The sequence below is a fragment of the Thamnophis elegans genome, chromosome 15, assembly GCF_009769535.1.
Source record: "Thamnophis elegans isolate rThaEle1 chromosome 15, rThaEle1.pri, whole genome shotgun sequence".
NCBI classification, from domain to species: Eukaryota; Metazoa; Chordata; class Lepidosauria; order Squamata; family Colubridae; genus Thamnophis; species Thamnophis elegans.
In genome coordinates this window covers 42,191,425-42,209,168 of record NC_045555.1, presented here as the reverse complement: position 1 = coordinate 42,209,168, position 17,744 = coordinate 42,191,425, and the positions used below count along the sequence as shown (strand labels likewise).

Sequence of the window (17,744 nt, the reverse complement as noted above, 5' to 3'; positions counted from 1 at the left end):
AAAAGTAAAAGACTTGTTCATTGATAGTTACTTCTAGCAGTAAAAAAAATTATATGAAGTTACTTTTCAAGAGTCAGGTCTTTAATAATATCTGGTAGAAAACAGTTTAACTAAAGTGCACATTTAGCCTCTCTAATAATTAAATATTATAACAAGTCTTCTTTCTAGCCTTCTTTCTACATCATGGACGACAATTATATTTCTCAGAAGTTTTTCTAACTATCAAGGTACTCTTCAAATATTCTTACTTCCACTCATACTTACTTCCAGAAGGCAAGACAAAAAACAGTGGATGGAAACTAACCAAGGAGAGAAGCAACTTAGAACTTAGGAGACATTTTCTAACAATGAGTACCATTAACCTGTGGAATGTCTTGCCTTCAGAAGTTGTGGGTTCCCCATCATTGAAGGCTTTTAAGAAGAGACTGGACAGCCATTTGTCTGAAATGGTATAGGGTCTCCTGCTTGAGCAGAGGGTTGGACTAGGAGACCTCCAAGGTCCCTTCCAATTCTGTTGTTCATATATTCTACACATAGCTAAATAGCTTGTATAACATTTGCATTAGCAATTATAGCATAGAATATATATTTTAATATTGCTAACAAATCATTGCATAACTGAATGTTGAGACATACCGATACATAATTTAAAAGTCATTGATTTAGTTTGTTGCTAGTAAGTTTAATAAAATGTCAAAGCTGTCTCTATAAAAACGGCAGTGAAGATATCTTTCATTAGCTCTGTGTGCATTTTGCAGAATACAGTACTGAGTCCATTTATATCGAACATGTATACAGTCAGACAATTGGACAAATGTAATTATATTTTCTGAAGAAAGCTAATAATGTCTTCTACATAGTAAGTCAATATTATCTCTTACCAAGCTTTTAGTAATGCTAATTTTTCAAAATAGTAATAATAGTATGGCTTAAGTATTGACTTAAGGAGAAAAATTTGATTAGTTTAATAAAAAATAAGATTGGGATAGTTTGGGGGTTGGCAAGAAATATATAACCAAAATGGTCAGAATTGCTGGGATGCTAGATAAGAGTTATATTCTATTGATTTTACACACATAGATAAATGTATACATTTTTTAAGACAATGATGGACAACGATGGTTTGCTTAGTGTTTTATTTGTCAAATGTGTATCTGGGAAATGCAGATCTTAATATGAGGTCTTATCCCCAAAGCCACTTGAAAATTCAATTACTAACTATATTATTAAAAACCCAAATATATTTAGAAACATGTGAGATGGAAAACCACTACCAAGTAAGAAATGCCAGAAGAAACAGTTAATAATACTGGCCGTAGCAGAAAAAATCCTAACCAAAGAAAAAGTTGATTTTCCTTTTTCTCTAGTTTTACAAGTTCAGTTATTTTGAGTGAGATTGAACGGTTTCGTATCAAAACATCGGCATACATGTCTCCACAAATAAAGAATGCACTCTGCTGAATTGTAATCAGTCTTGTTTGAAATCTTGTTTTATATCCCAAATTAGAATATAACTTTTCATCTGCATGTCTAAACTCTGTGAGAATCTATATTCTGAAGAAAGTAGTCGCTGTATTAATTTTGACAACCTCATTATTTTTTAGGCTGATAATGTTGGCCATGCTTGTAAAACATAGATATTATTTATTTGAAGTGTTTCAGTAATTAAGAAACGATAAAGATTTAACAAGGCAAAGAGCTTAGTCAGAAAAATAGAGTTCATAGTGATTGACCACTGACTTTGAGATGGGTTAATTAATGTCTGTACCTACCCAAGTATGTATACAAGCTAATTGCAGAACTGTCAAAGAACTTACACTAAATCTTTATCTTGATTTTTTTAATGACTGAATTAGAAGTCGGAGATTAGAAATTTGTGGTAATTTTTTTCCTACCACAAATCCAGATGAAAATTCAGAAGATTGTATCGTTCCTATGATTGTCATAATTATAACAGAGCTAATGTTCTTTGGAGCTTGAGTGGTACGGTAACACAAGGGTCTTTGTGATGTCTGAAATGTGATGAGAGCCGAGGTGGCGCAGTGGTTAGGGTGCAGTACTGCAGGCCACTTCAGCTGACTGTGATCTGCAGTTCAGCGGTTCAAATCTCACTGGCTCAAGGTTGACTCAGCCTTCCATCCTTCCGAGGTGGGTGAAATGAAGACCCAGACTGTGGGGGCAAGTTGCTGACTCAACTTGCTAAAAAAAAAAAAAAAAAATTGTAAACCGCTTAGAGAGGGCTGAAAGCCCTATGAAGCGGTATATAAGTCTAATAAATAAATAAATAAAAATAAATGTTTGTTTTCAATTTGCATTATTTACTTTCTGAACTAAATGCATTCAGTCACATATTCACCCATTGTCTGTCTGTCTGTCTATATCTATCACCTTCAGATCAGTGTTGACTCCTAGTGATTGCATGAACTAGTCCCTGTAGTTTAGTTGGGTGTATTTTCAGAAGTGCCTCCTTCCCAGGGTTATGAGAGAGTGGCTGGCCTAAATTCACGCGGCGGGCATGTTCTAGGTGGAACTAGAACTAATTGTCTTCCAGTTTCCACTTTGATGCTCTAGTCATTATACCAAACTGACTTTCACCATGTATCTCCCCACCATGTATATCCCTGCAACTCAAAATCTACCTGGGAAGGGTAGGTTTGATTTCCAGAAGAATCCTGGTACAATTGTCACCTGGCATGGTGCCTTATTTTGTATCATGACTCAAAAGTACTATAGTTCCCTTACACATTTGTATGTTTAGGTAAACTTGACCAATCCATTAAGACTGGCTGGTTCCAACGGAGCCCTTCTTTCAAATCTTCCAGGTACAAAACAGGGGTTCCACCACAAAACCGCGGACGACAAAATCGCGATCGACAAAAGCGCATATGTGACGTCATCACAGCGCGACGAAAAAGATCGAAAAATGTAAAAATAAAGCGAAAACCTTACCCTAACCCTAAACCTAACCCTAAACCTAACCCTAAACCTAACCCTTAACCTAACCCTAACCCTAACCCTAAACCTAACCCTTAACGTAACGAAAAACCTAACGCTAACCCTTAACCTAACGCTAAACGTAACGCTAATGCTCTAAAGCTAACCCTAACCCTTAACCTAACTCTAACCCTAAACCTAAACCTAAACCTAACCCTTACCTTTATGTGAATCAGCTTGCTGTAATTTAATTTTTATTAATTTTTATTTCAATTTTTCGATCTTTTTCGTCGCGCTGTGATAACGTCAAATGCGCGATTTTGTCGATCGCGCTTTTGTGGTCCGCGGTTTTGATGGGTCATGCAAAACAGGAGAACTGTGGCATTATGCAATGCTCAAGCTGCATAATATCAAGCTGATCGTTGCATCAAGCTGTTTATAAGGAGATTAATAAGGTTATACGTAGTAAACAGCTTCATTGCTTCTATTCTTCTGAGTACAACGCAGGCAGGGGAATATAATTTGATGCTATTATGAAATTTAACACAAAGTCCATCATTTTCCTGTAACTAGACCAAAAATATTCCAGTGTTCCATAGGGATGTAAAGTCCTGGGTTTAGAAGAAGCGACATGTTTGAGGAGGTAGATGTTAAAAGGGTTAATAGCAGATAACCCACCTTACGATGGTAAATAAGTGGATGCAATTTTTACCCTGCTTTAACTGACATAAAATATGCAGGAGTAATAATGACAGGTCTGACAGCTGGCCTGAAAAGATTTAGTTATATATCTGCCAAGAGTTTTAATTTAGTCTGGATTTGTCCTATTTTTCAAGGTGTAATTCTTGCTACAAAATTAGGTTCTGCTAATCCTAGGAACTGAGAGCCACCCTGATGTAGTGGTTAAGGCACCAGGCTTGAAACTGGTAGACAATAAGTTCTAATTCCACTTGTGGCATAAAGCTAACTAGGTAGTCTTGGACAAGTCCTTCTCTTTTAGCCTGAAAAAGGAGGAGGAGGCAGGAAACAACTCCAAAATTCTTGTCAAGAAAATTTCAGTGTCTAATCCAGACAGTCCTCAAGAGTCAAGTGTCAAGTTTCTGACTAATGAACCTAAGTAAATCAGAACTCCAAGGCTTGCATGTTCCTCAAAGAATTCCTTTATTGGGCACATCATATCAGCACACTTAGTGTGAAACCAACTCTGACTCTTTCCTTTGGTTTCAGCATAGGTCAAACGAGCAAAAACTCTTCCCCCCAAGTGGTTGTGGAGGAGTGAAGACTTAACTCCTTAGCTATACCATAGTATTTTATTGTCAAAACTATCCATTCCATTCAAGGACATTTCTTATCCAGGCCAGGATTTTATTTTCAGAAAGTGTTCCATTGCTCCAGACAAGGGTGCTTCCTATCGAGACAGTATTTTATTTCCAAGTCTCAGAACAGAAATTATTTTTCCTTATCTAGGACAGTATTCTGCTTCTTCTTTTTTTTAAATGTAAATGCTCAAGTCCAGAGCTTTATTTATCCAGAGTAATGTTTTATTTTACATTCTTGCTTCCACACTGATCTCAAGTTCTTTTCTTATCCTAAATAATACTATATTACCCCAGTCTTAATTATTCCAGCATGCCCAATAGGAAACCAACCAAAAGTATTATTATTAGTAGTAGCAGTAGCAGTTAGACTTATATACAGCTTCATATGGCTTTCAGCCCTCTCTAAGCGGTTTACAGAGTCAGTATATTGCCCCCAACAACAATCTGGGTCCTCATTTTACTCACCTCGGAAGGATGGAAGGCTGAGTCAACCCTGAGCCGGTGAGATTTGAACAGCCGAACTGCAGAACTGCAGTCAGCTGAAGTAGCCTGCAGTGCTGCATTTAACCACTGCGCCACCTTGGCTCCTATTAAACTATAGTATGTTCAGTTACTCATATTCTATAGAGGACGGTGGATTAAGTTGGAAAAAAGAAACTTGGCATTTACCTTGTAATAGATATGCTTATAACTTTCAATACTCTAGGGCTGAATTAATTATGTATAGTAGGGGTGTCAAACTGGCAGCCTGTGGGCTGGATACGTCATGCACAGGCCACGCCCATCCCAGCTCTGCGAAGGGGAAAAAAACATCGCGAAACATCGGACCGTAACGTGATGCCTTGAGTTTGACACCCGTGATGTACAGGCAGTGATGGGATTCAAATAATTTAACAACCAGTTCTCTGCACTAATGACAAGCTAGGTAGGCATGGCTCGGTGGTCATGTGACCATGTGGGCATGGTCAACTCAACGTCACTCAGGTCAATGGGCGCTTCGCCTTAGCTGTTACAATGTAATAAGGGTTAAACAGAGAGGCAGTTTCTGTAAGCAGGGCAATAAAGATTAGGCTAGAAACAATACCAGAATGTCTCCTTCCTGCCTTCCTTATAGGATTAGCCTTGTAAAGTGGGGAAAAACAAAATAAGATTTCTTCCAACAACTGGTTCTCCGAACTGCTTAGAAAGTTAACAACTGGTTCTCCTGAATAGGTGCGAACTGCCTGAATCCCACCGCTGTGTATAGGGATGTATAACTATTATTATTTAAAAGACAAATGCCAGTCAGATGAAAGTCAGAAGTGTTTAAAATCATCCTAATGAGCCTTACTTAATTCTATCCAAACTACTGACAAATAACAGTAAACACAGAACGTTGATTTTATTTTTTAGCGGCAACTAAATTTGCCATTTGTAATAGCAATAGCAATAGCAGTAGACTTATATACCGCTTCATAGGCCTTTCAGGCCTCTCTAAGCGGTTTACAGAGAGTCAGCATATTGCCCCCAACAATCTGGGTCCTCATTTTACCCACCTCGGAAGGATGGAAGGCTGAGTCAACCCTGAGCCGGTGAGATTTGAACCGCTGACCTGCTGATCTAGCAGTAGCCTGCAGTGCTGCTTTTAACCACTGCGCCACCTTGGCTTCCATTTGTAGTGGAAGATACTCTTAGTAAACTGATATGGTGATAGTTATCACACAGTAATGTTGCTTTGGTTTAAGGAAAGGCTATTCCCACAGTGGAAAAATACTCTTTAGTTCCAGTTAACATTTTTACCTAGTGCATCAACCTCTGTAGAATTTTGGAGATATGCTGGGTGGGGAGAAGATCATAACAAGGAAACACACAAACAAAGAAATAAAAGAATTGCTTCACTCATAAAGTGATTACATGTTTTAGTTCAGCTGTAGAGTAAAATCATTTCCATGGTGGCCAAAAGTTCTTTGGCTCTAATTATTTCTTTTGGACTCCAGCAACCAAAGAATCATAAAAATAAAGGATTTGCTTTTTAAGTGAATAAACTGCAAATATTCCATCATGTTGACAGATACATAATACTTGTGCCAGAAAAGCCACATCTGTACTTGAAGTTAGCAACCAGAATGGTAGGGAGGCTAGAAACAATATCCTGAAAGGTATGCCTGAGTAGGTTTATTTTGATAAAAAGGTGGAGAGATCTTGAAGTCGTCAAATATTTAAAGGGACATTCTTGATCAACATGTTATTGATCTCCTTCTCCTCCCCTCCTCCTCTTCCAACCAACGATGGAAATTGCAGGAAAGCATATTTTGGGTGATACATTAGATCAGTGGTAGTCAACCTGGTCCCTACCGCCCACTAGTGGGCGTTCCAGCTTTCATGGTGGGCGGTAGGGGTTTTGTCCGATACTGAAGCACTTTCCTTTTTTTAAAAATTTAATTGACTTTAAAAAAAATCATAGCATTATTTAAAAATTTTCATTAGGTTTTCATAAAATCACCATTACTGTGGAACCAGCATGCGGGGGGCGCACATGTGCATAGCATTATGGGTGTGGCACATCCGTGCACGATCCCCTGTGCTCTCCCTGCTTTTGGCATGGGAGCCAAAAAAGGTTAGCCATCACTGGCCTATACTATAGTTTTTGTGTCAAGTAAAGAGTTAGACTATGAACATGAAGGGTATTTCCACTAATGGATGTTATAGGGAAAGTGGTTATCCATTCACATAAATGGGGATTTTGTTTTGATTATTTAAAAAAGGTATGGTAAGAACCCTGTGGTGCAATTAAATTGCTGAAAGGAAGGAGACCCCAATAGGAGGAGCTAAAGAGATATGCTAGCTTAAACGCTATTGGGGGAGGAAGTCTATGAGATTAAACATTTGGGATTATATTCCATTGGGACTTTCCCAATAGAAAGTCTCTCTGGGAAGATTCTTGAGAACTAGTGAATCAACAATAAAAAAAACTCTCTTGACCTAAATCTCAGTCCTGTTCTGGTCAGCTCTGCCGTGTATGTGCACGCGCCTCCCACCGGCCAGCTGGTCTCTGCGGCGCATGCGGGGGGCTGTATGTGCATATATGGGGGGATGGGCACGTGTGGGGCTGTGCGTGCATGCGGAGGGGGTGCAGTGTATGTGTGGGGCCTCACGTGCATGTGCAGGGGTGAAGCATGGGCAAGGGGGCGCATGTGCATGTACAAAGGTGCACACATCGTATTTTGGGGTTTGGGGCATACACCCGCACGCATTTGCGTGCGCACCTTCGCACTTTGGACACTCAGTCCAGGAAAGGTTAGCAATCACTGTTCTAGATGCTATCCAAGCTCTGTTTCAATTTTTACTTCTAAGAAAAATTATCTTTCTGCCTAGTACATTTATTTCTGAATAATGGTTTTCTGGATTTTGAAACTTGGAGAAGAAGAAGAATTCTAAGAAATCATTAAAGTTTCTATCTGCTGTTGTCCATGTTTGAAACTTGTTATTCCATCACTTGAGCCTCTTTAAATCTTTTTTTCTGCTTGCAATGTTAAACCAAAGCACTCACCCTGTACGAACTGTAATTTCCTCAGACAAGGATATGAGTTTGCAGTGTTTTACTTGAAGAAAAAGAAAATTGTTCAGTTTCTTCTATTCCTGGTTTAATCTGAAGCTCCGCTACCCTTTCTTGGAGTATTTGAAATAAGTCCGATGGTATATATGAAGGAAAACATCAAGTGATAGAGACAAACAATTTTCACAACAGTTGTCACCCTAAACTTGGCTGCTTAATTCCCATTTTCTTGGAGGCAGAGCGATCTTATATTCATTGTGTGGTAGACTATTTAAGAAAATATGATGTTTCTCTAATGGATCCCTGTGTATGCTTTTCATTAATAGGCAAGTCTAGAAAGGAAAGAAATTATATTAGTCTGTACAATTGTCAGTGAAAAAGTATCAAACTAATTTCTCTTAGGTTGATTATCTTGATTTTTTTTTAAAATCAAGGGTGATTTTAAAAGGTGGCGCAGTGGTGAGCCGAGGTGGCGCAGTGGGTAGAGTGCAGTACTGCAGCCACTTCAGCTGACTGCTAGCTGCAATTCGGCGGTTCTAATCTCACCGGCTCAAGGTTGACTCAGCCTTCCATCCTTCCGAGGTGGGTAAAATGAGGACCCGGATTGATGTTGGGGGCAATATGCTGACTCTGTAAACCGCTTAGAGAGGGCTGAAAGCCCTATGAAGCGGTATATAAGTCTAACTGCTATTGCTACTGCTATAGCCTTAAAAAAAATAGAATTGTCTAAAACTTCCTGGTTTGTTCAGAGGGATGTAAATTACATCATGAGGAACCCGGGATGACAACTCAGAAGTAGTAACTTTTGATGGGTTACTGAAGGAAGATGTTAGAGTGTAACTCTACTGGAGCCTATTAAACCATGCAGTGAGAAATAAGGAAGACCATTAAGTTATAAAGTGCTTGATAGGGAATTATGACTGCATAATAGAGACCTTGTGGAATGATCGTCTCGACTATAATATAGGGGCCCCTCATCTTACAACCGTTCAAAATTACTACAGCATTGGAAAAATGTGATTTACAACCGATCCTCGCACATATTAGCACTCCCGATGGCCTCATGATCAAAATTTCAGCACTTGGCAACGGGCATATATTCATGGTTGCAGTGTCTGGGGTCATATGATCATCATTTGCACCCTTCCCAGCTGGCTTCTGACAAGCAGTAAAATGGGGGAAGCCGGATTGGCCTAACAACCATGTTAGTTAGTTAGTTTGTTTGTTTATTGAATTTATATGCCGCCCTTCTCCCAAAGGACTCAGGGCAGCGTACAACATTAAAAAAAAAAAAACATATTACAAAAGTTAAAAAGGACATTGGATAGAGTATCCAAAAACAAACCCAATTGATATTAATGTGATTCACTCAATAATTGTAGTGGTTTGTTTGACAACTAAAAGACCCTAAAATCCAGCACCAGTTGCTGAATAACTGCTTTGTTTAGCAATGGAACTTCTTGGCCAAATTGTGCTCATATGTCGAAGATTACCTGTTTATTAAATGTAGGATAAAACTGCTCAGAATCAAACAAAGACAAATCAGATGGGAAACGAGTTAAATATTAAAAGTTTTCATTTCTGCCTAGAATATGTTCAGAGAAACAAACTTGTTTGAGGGCCTTTGAACTAAACTAGGTGCAAAAAGAAACAAACGCTATTATTATTGTTGCATGACGTTTTTCAAAATCACCTAACAATAAATTGCAGGAAATTACTATAATATAGTATGCATAATATATTATAATGTAATGTGATATACACCTAGGAAAAGGGGACGCGGTGGCTCAGTGGCTAAGACACTGAACTTGTTGATCAGAAAGGTCGGCAGTTCGGTGGTTTGAATTCTTAGAGCGAGCTCCCGTTACTTGTCCCAGCTTCTGCCAACCTAGCAGAGGTGGGTTCCTACCAGTTCGCACCTATTCGGTAGAACCGGTTTGTCAAATCTACCGAACCGGTTAGAAGAGGTTCCACCAGTGGACCCGGAAAGCAGGCCACACCTACAAAAGAGGTTCCAAACATTTTTGAAACCCACCACTGGTCCTTGGATATGATTATTCTACACTATCATGCTCATATTTATAAAACTCAGTGCCTCTGTGAAAGGTAAGGATGACTACTGCATTTGTGGTGCAATCAGAACATTGCGTGTATTGAAGTTGTTTTAACGCAAACCAAAGATGCCTTTTAAAAGACAAGTTTACATCCTATTCTTATGCAGGCCAGGGCTCTGTGTGAGGTAATTTAAGGTGGTTCTGACAAGTGTCGTCGGCATCTTTATATCTGGTCACATGGGCGGCAAGCCACTCCCATCTGGTCACATGGGTGGCAAGCCACTCCCACAAAGGAGGCCACACCCACAGAGTAGGTTCGAACAATTTTTGAAAACCACCACTGGAGCTCCCGTTACTTGTCCCAGCTTCTGCCAACCTAGCAGTTCGAAAGCACGTAAAAATGCAAGTAGAAAAATAGGGACCACTTTGGTGGGAAGGTAACAGCGTTTCATGCGTCTTCGGTGTTTAGTCAGGCCAACCACATGACCACGGAGATGCTTTTGGACAGCGCAGGCTCTTCGGCTTTGAAAGGGAGAGGAACCGTTTCATCTCCAATTAGAGTCGGAAATGACTAGCACATACTGTATGTGCGAGGGGAATCTTTACCTTTACCCTACACCTAGGAAATGCCTTATGAACAACTGCCCAATCTGCCTGAAAATTAATCATAGATTATAAATCCCAGTTTCCAATTTTACAGAGAACATGCTTGATTAAAATACTACACGTAACGGGTAGAATAATAATAAATCTTCATTAATTGATCTTCTCCAGACATAACTCAAACTGAACTCATCTAAAATTTGTCTGATTTAAAGGTAATAATGTCTTGGTTTTATTTCTTAATAAGAATTATATGTGTGGAAAAATGCTCATCATCCTATTTCATTTTTTGTGTTTAAATTGCAATTTGTACAAAGCAATGTGCAAATATAGTTTTCAGTAATTTTCATTTTTTAAAAATGTTTTTCTGTCTGCTAAATAAAGCATCTGTAAAGATATGCAAGATTTTTTTTGAATTTGGTAGAAAGAATTTGTAGGCATGCCAACACACATGTAGATATATTTCCCCCCAGTCTATCGGCAATAGAGAGGAAGAAAAAAAATGAAAGTGAATTAAAAACCTAAGTCAAGCTAACACACTTCAGTTCTGGAACAAATTTTAAAAATTTCCTAGTTAATCAGAGGAAAAATTGGAAGTGTGATAATAATATGGTTCAGGACAAAAAAGGAATATAATCTAAAGGCAATAAGTGTCTTCTAAAAAAAAATCACAAAAATATTATTGAATTTACGTATCAAAGGAACATATTTAAAACAGAGCAGATAAGAGCAAATATATAAACCTTTTGCTTATCTGTTTGAATACTGTATCTTGAATTCTTGAAATCCATTAATTCAATTATTTTCACAGTAGGTAGTACAGCTTTTGGAAGTTAGAGGATTAAAAAAAGCCATGTCTATTTCAATATTCTCACTAATGTTGTTCATGGTGGTTCCTTGATTAACCTATTGTTTACTGTTATCTTGCTTGTCTGGGTTAGTAATTCCTTGATTGGGGTATTATTTACTTCTTGATTATCTTGGTTTTAATCTTTGCTCATGTGGTTTGATGGAGCACCACGGACCCCATAGTCCAGGTCTATTGATAGGCCTATAAAGGTAAAGATTCCCCCTGCACATATGTGCTATTCTTTCCCAACTCTAGGGGTGGTGCTCATCTCTGTTTCAAAACTGAAGAGCCAGCACTGTCCGAAGGCATTTAGTCATGTGGCTGGCATGACTAAACACCAAAGGCACATGGAACACTGTTACCTTCCCACCAAAAGTGGTCCCTATTTTGCTACTTTCATTTTTACATGCTTTTGAACTGCTAGGTTGGCAGAAGCTGGGACAAGTAACGGGAGCTCACTCCGTTACGCGGTGCTAGGGATTCAAACCACTGAACTGCCGACCTTTCTGATTGACAAGCTCAGCATCTTAGCCACTGAGCCACCACGTCCCCTTCAAAATATAAGAACTAGCAAGAGTTAATATTATTAGTACAAAAGTATAAACCTTTCTATATATAATGATAAAATACCAAATACTATAAGATTACACAACTATGTTCTAGGAGAATAAAATGGAAAATATAAAATACAGAGATATAAGAGTTAATAAAAATGAAAACTCTTAAGAAGTAGAGCTAGTCAGCAAATCAAAATAATCTGATTTATGAGTTACAGGAAAAACTAAGTGTTAGTATTGCTAATGCCCATAACATAGACAACATTATAATTCTAATCACCTAATACATCATATAGAACTGCCTTCCAAGAATGCCTCAGATAATAAAAGCAGTAACTGAATATCTATTTATAACATCTTGCATTGCATTATTTCAGAATTTACCTATACTATACTTTGGAATAAAATAGCAATAGCTGTTTAGAATATCCCTGACACTTGGATATTCCAATTAATGAATATGGAAAGAGAAAATGTCCAAGGGACAAAGTTTTCCTACTCTACAAGGGCATAAATATTCCATATGTGGGGATTTCTCATATCAATATCTCAATATCAGATAGAGGGGAAAGGATTAAAGTGAGTTGGAAGGGACCTTGTAGGTCATGTAATCCAACCCCTTGCTCAAGTAGGAAACCCTACACCATTTCTGACACATGGCAGTCCAGTCTCTTCTTGAAAGCTTCCAGTGATGAAGCTCCCATGACTTCTGAAGGGAAGCTGTTCCATTGGTTGATTGTTCTCGCTATCAGAAAATGTCTCCTTATTTCTAGAGCCGAGGTGGCGCAGTGGTTAGAGTGCTGTACTGCAGGCCACTTCAGCTGACTGTTATCTGCAGTTCAGCGGTTCTAATCTCACCGGCTCAAGGTTGACTCAGCCTTCCATCCTTCCGAGGTGGGTGAAATGAGGACCCAGACTGTGGGGCCGATATGCTGACTCTGTAAACTGCTTAGAGAGGGCTGAAAGCCCTATGAAGCGGTATATAAGTCTAACTGCTATTGCTATTGCTATTCTAGTTTGAATCTCTCATTGAACAATTTCCATCCATTATTCCTTTTCTACCTTCGGGTGTTTTGAAAAATAGGTTGACCCCTTCCTCTCTGTGGCAGCTTCTCAAGTATTGGAACATTGCTATCATGTATCCCTTAGCCTTCTCTTCACTAGACTAACCAAACCCAGCTCCTGTAACCGTTCTTCATATGTATTAGCCTCCAGTCTCCTAATCATCTTGGTTGTTTTTCCCTGCACTATTTCTAATGTCTCAAAATCTTTTTTATAGTGCGGTGACCTGGATGCAGTATTTTAGGTGTGGTCTTACTAAGGCTTTATAGAGTGGCATTAGTACCGTATTTTCACCCATATAACCCGCGGGTTATATGCGTTTTTTACATGCACAGCAACCCCCTGCGGGTTATATGCGTGGGCGGGGTATACGGAAAATATTTTACACGATCGGAGGCTTGCGCAGGCTTCTTTCTCCGTTTCTTCCCCCACCCCGATCTCAGCTGTTTCCTTCTCCGTTCCTTTCCTCTTCCCCAGCTTGCGCAGGCTTCTTTCTCCGTTTCTTCCCCCACCCCGATCTCAGCTGTTTCCTTCTCCTCCGTTCCTTTCCTCTTCCCCAGCTTGCGCAGGCTTCTTTCTCCGTTTCTTCCCCCCCCCATCTCAGCTGTTTCCCTTCTCCCTTACTCGTCGCGGGTTATATGCGTGGGCGGGGTATACGGAAAATATTTTACACGATCCCGAAAACCTGCGGGTTATTCGCGTGGGCGGGTTATTTGCGTGGGCGGGTTATATGGGTGAAAATACGGTACTTCGCTCGTCTTGATTGAATCCCTCTGTTAATGCAATTTAGGATTGCACTGCCTGTTTTGGCTGCTGTTGCACACTGTTGGCTCATATTTAATTGATTTTCCACTAAGACTCAAATATCTCTTTTATGTTACTCTATTAAACCTAGTTTCTCCCAATCTACATGTGTATTTTTAGTTTTTCTAGTTTAGTTTGGTTTAGTTTAGTTTTGGTTTATTTGTATGCCGCCCTTCTCCAGGAGGGACTCAGGGCGGCGAACAACTCAAAGGGGAAAGGGAACATAAACAACAGTACACATAATTAAAATACACGAAAATCACACAGCCATACCAGTCGAGAGGGGAGGGGAACTCATCAACCCCAGGCCTGCCGGCACAGCCAGGTTTTGACGGATTTCCGGAAGGCCTGGAGAGAGGTGAGGGTCCGGATCTCCGCGGGGAGTTCATTCCAAAGGGCCGGAGCTGCTACAGAGAAGGCCCTCCCCCGGGTAGTAGCCAGATGGCATTGGCTGGTGGACGGAACCCGGAGGAGGCCGACCCTGTGAGATCTGACAGGTCTTTGGGAGGTAATTGGCAGCAGGCGGTCTCTCAAGTACCCAGGTCCAATACCATGAAGGGCTTTATAAGTTACGACTAGCACTTTGAAGCGTATCCGGAGACCGATCGGTAGCCAGTGCAGCTCGCGGAGGATAGGTGTAACGTGGGTGTACCAAGGTGCACCCACAATCGCTCGCGCGGCTGCATTCTGGATGAGTTGAAGTCTCCGAATACTCTTCAAAGGCTGCCCCACGTAGAGCGCATTGCAGTAGTCCAGTCTTGAGGTCACGAGGGCATGAGTGACTGTTGCGAGTGCCTCCCGGTTCAGGTAGGGGCGCAACTGGTGCACCAGGCGAACCTGGGCAAATGTCCCCCTGGTTCGCCTGGTTTCTAGCCTAAGTGTAAGACTTTACTTTTCTCTAAATTGAATTTTGTTTTGTTAGTTACGGCCCAGTGTTCAAGTCAGTCCAGACCTATCTGGATCTTGAGACTATCATCTAGGAAAGGGGTATCAGAGTCGATTTTACTGAGGGCCGTAACAGGGTTGTGTTTGACCTTGGGGGGGGGGTGTGACGTTGGTTGGTTGCCATAGCCACCTTGAGGTCACTTGTGTTGGGGGCACCTGTGGTAGCCTGACTGCTCTGCCAATGAAAACAGGCTCCCGAGCTCCGTTTCCAGCTGTGACAGCCTCCTGCAACCCTCTGCCAGTGAAAACGGAGCTCGCGAGAACCGCACACGGCCCTCCTGAGCTTCGTTTTCACTGGCAGAGGCACCGCGGGCCAGTTCTCTGCTGTTTCCAGGGTGGCTCCACAGATCTAAGGCTAGATATGGCCCATGGGCCTTGAGTTTGACACCCCTAATCTAGGGGTTGTAGTCATTAGATTGTGATTCGGGTGCTTGGCAATTGGCATGTGTTTGCCATGGCCAGCTTCCTACAAATAAAGTTAATGTGGAAAACAGTAAGAAGTTGTGTGTTGTGATCAGATGACATCAAGCTTAACAACCCTGCCTGAGCTGCTTAACGACCACAATTGCTATAATAAGTCAGGGTATACCGTGACCCGACAAAGCGCGAACGTCAAAAGCGCGCCGACAAAACCGCGGCGCTAAAACCGCGATGTCAAAAGCGCGTCGACAACAGCGCGCCGACAATAGCGCGCCGACAACAGCGCGCCGACAACAGCGCGCCGACAACAGCGCGCCGACAGAAGTGCGATTTAAGTTAAGGTAAGGTTTAGGGTTAGGTTTAGGGTTAGGTTTAGGGTTAGGGTTAGGGTTAGGTTTAGGGTTATGTTACAGCGCGCTTCTGTCGGCGCGCTGTTGTTGGCGCGCTTCAGCGCTCATTCGTCGGTGCGGTTTTGTCGGCGCGGTTTTGTCACCGCAGTTTAGTCAGGCGCGCTTTTGTCGTTTGCGCATTTGTGGTGGAACCAGGGTATACATTATATTTTTGTTTATAACTATATTACTTAACGATTGAATTGCTGATCCCAATTACAGTGTTCAACCGAGGACTATCTATAATTGATAGGAACATTAGGCTCCAGGTGTTGTATGTACCCCCCCCCCTTTTTAAAAACCATAATTTAAAGCAAAAATAGGGTGGAATGAATTTATGAATTAACATATAACTGACATGGAAATAGTCTATCTCTAGTTTCTATCAATGCTCATATAATTACCTGTCAAAATAATAATGGCGTACACTTCCTCTAAATCAGAGAACTAATTTATTATACCTGTCTCACTGTTCATTTTTCAGCTTATTTTGTGTCTGACCTTCATAGAATATGGAAATCAATATGATCATGCATGTTTCTGATAAGGTCAAGCTGCAAATTCTGGATTTGCTGAAACTCTTGTCAATTTTGACACGTGTTTCAATAACTTTCAGTTGTAATTAAGTATTGGTGAATTGGATCTCAGGGTACCAGAGGCAAGCTATTAACATTTGAATTGCTTGCTTGAGAAGGACTATAGTTTAATTTTCAATATCTTAATACTTCTGCCTTCAGATTACTCACATGTATTATAGATGAAAGGGTGACGGCTTAGTTTCTATAGTTACAATAATCACACATTTCTGCATTCTAAAAACAAGGTCACCCAGGCCTGGCTTTAGAGGTTTGTAGTGGTAAATCCTTGGTTGCAATATACATAACAAGAGAGGTCAAGCATTTACAAAGCAGATTGAATTATACATTAAGATTGAAAATAAGACGCTCTTTTCTTTCTGCCTGTTTCTTTGTGCATACAAGTATAGTATTTTGTAGAAAAGAGCAGAGTGTTAGATATTGGTTTATTTGTGTGTTTAGAAAGAAAGAAAAATCTTCCAAACTTGTAACCTGAACACCATAGCAGGAGTCCAAACTACATGTTACATTTAGCATACTGAAAAGAAAAGGGAGTTTTATAGTTTTCCACCCATAATGTAGATGTTACTTGCCTATGCAGGATATAGAAGTGGGGACGAGAGGGAAGGGGAGGGGGAGGGAGAAAGATGTAATTGGCATTAGTCTAAGCATTAAGCATCCTGAGTTTAACATCCCATAACTATTAAATCTTCTCAGACTTGATGAAAGATCTAAGTAAATTTTGTGGCGGAAACCTGATGTCAGCCTCTGCTTTGATGCTGCTTCGGCTGCCATTGAAACGGGGAGGGGGGGCATGGTATTTGGGATGGGAACCATTATGTGCTGGAGGAAAATTCTAGACGCTGCCTGACCATCTTACTGCGCATGTGGAGGAAGGGAGTTTCCCGCCAAGGCTAACTGTCCAGCATTCCACCCTGATGATGTTTTTTGAAGATATCTCCCACCTGACAGTTGGGTGAATTATCATTGGACTATGGACTGGGGTGCCAAGGGGAGGGGATTGACCTATACATGATATTCTTTGCTTTCGCGCCTAATTAACCAGGTTCAGCTTAGCTTTGCTACTGTTCATTTCTAATTAGTAAAAGTACACTTAACTTCAAACAAATGGAATTTGTTTGAAATTAAGTGTACTTTGGTTTCTTTCCTGATTATTAAATGAAGTCGCACCTAACACCTAAGTTGGGAGCAAGCACCATTCAGATAGGAAAATGTGAAAACACAATGACTGTCAGCCGTACAAAAGGGATATGTTACACAGATCCTGTTTTATTGTAACAGCGAAAGTAGCAGAATCTTGCAATCTGACTGTCATTCTCCGTCCCTCACTTTATATTAGAGTGAAATTGGGGAAGGACCTTGTCTCAGACATTTTCTCATATTACTTTCTTGGCCTGGGCTCAAATTGCAACTCTTCCTCCTGTTCTTCAAGGCTGTTCCCTATTCCCTCTGTATCACCTCCTCCCCTCAGCCTCAGTTCTTCCCCCTTCCATATTCCGAGAGAAATCTGACTCTGGGCCAAGGGAATGAAATGCAAATATGCTGCTCGTCTCCTTTTGAATATAAACTTATTGCAAAACTCATCGTGATGCAATCTGTGGGAAATTCCACTGATCTGACCACCACATTGAGATGCTGGAATTGGTTCAGAGGTGGGTTTCTACCGGTTCTCACAG

The 17,744-nt window shown here is 40.5% G+C and overlaps 1 protein-coding gene across 2 annotated transcripts in view; it reads left to right on the top strand.

Annotated features, from left to right (window-relative positions):
* PRKG1 (protein kinase cGMP-dependent 1) overlaps positions 1-17,744 on the top strand; it is an 847,569-nt gene that overhangs the window by 158,257 nt on the left and 671,568 nt on the right. The window lies entirely within an intron of this gene.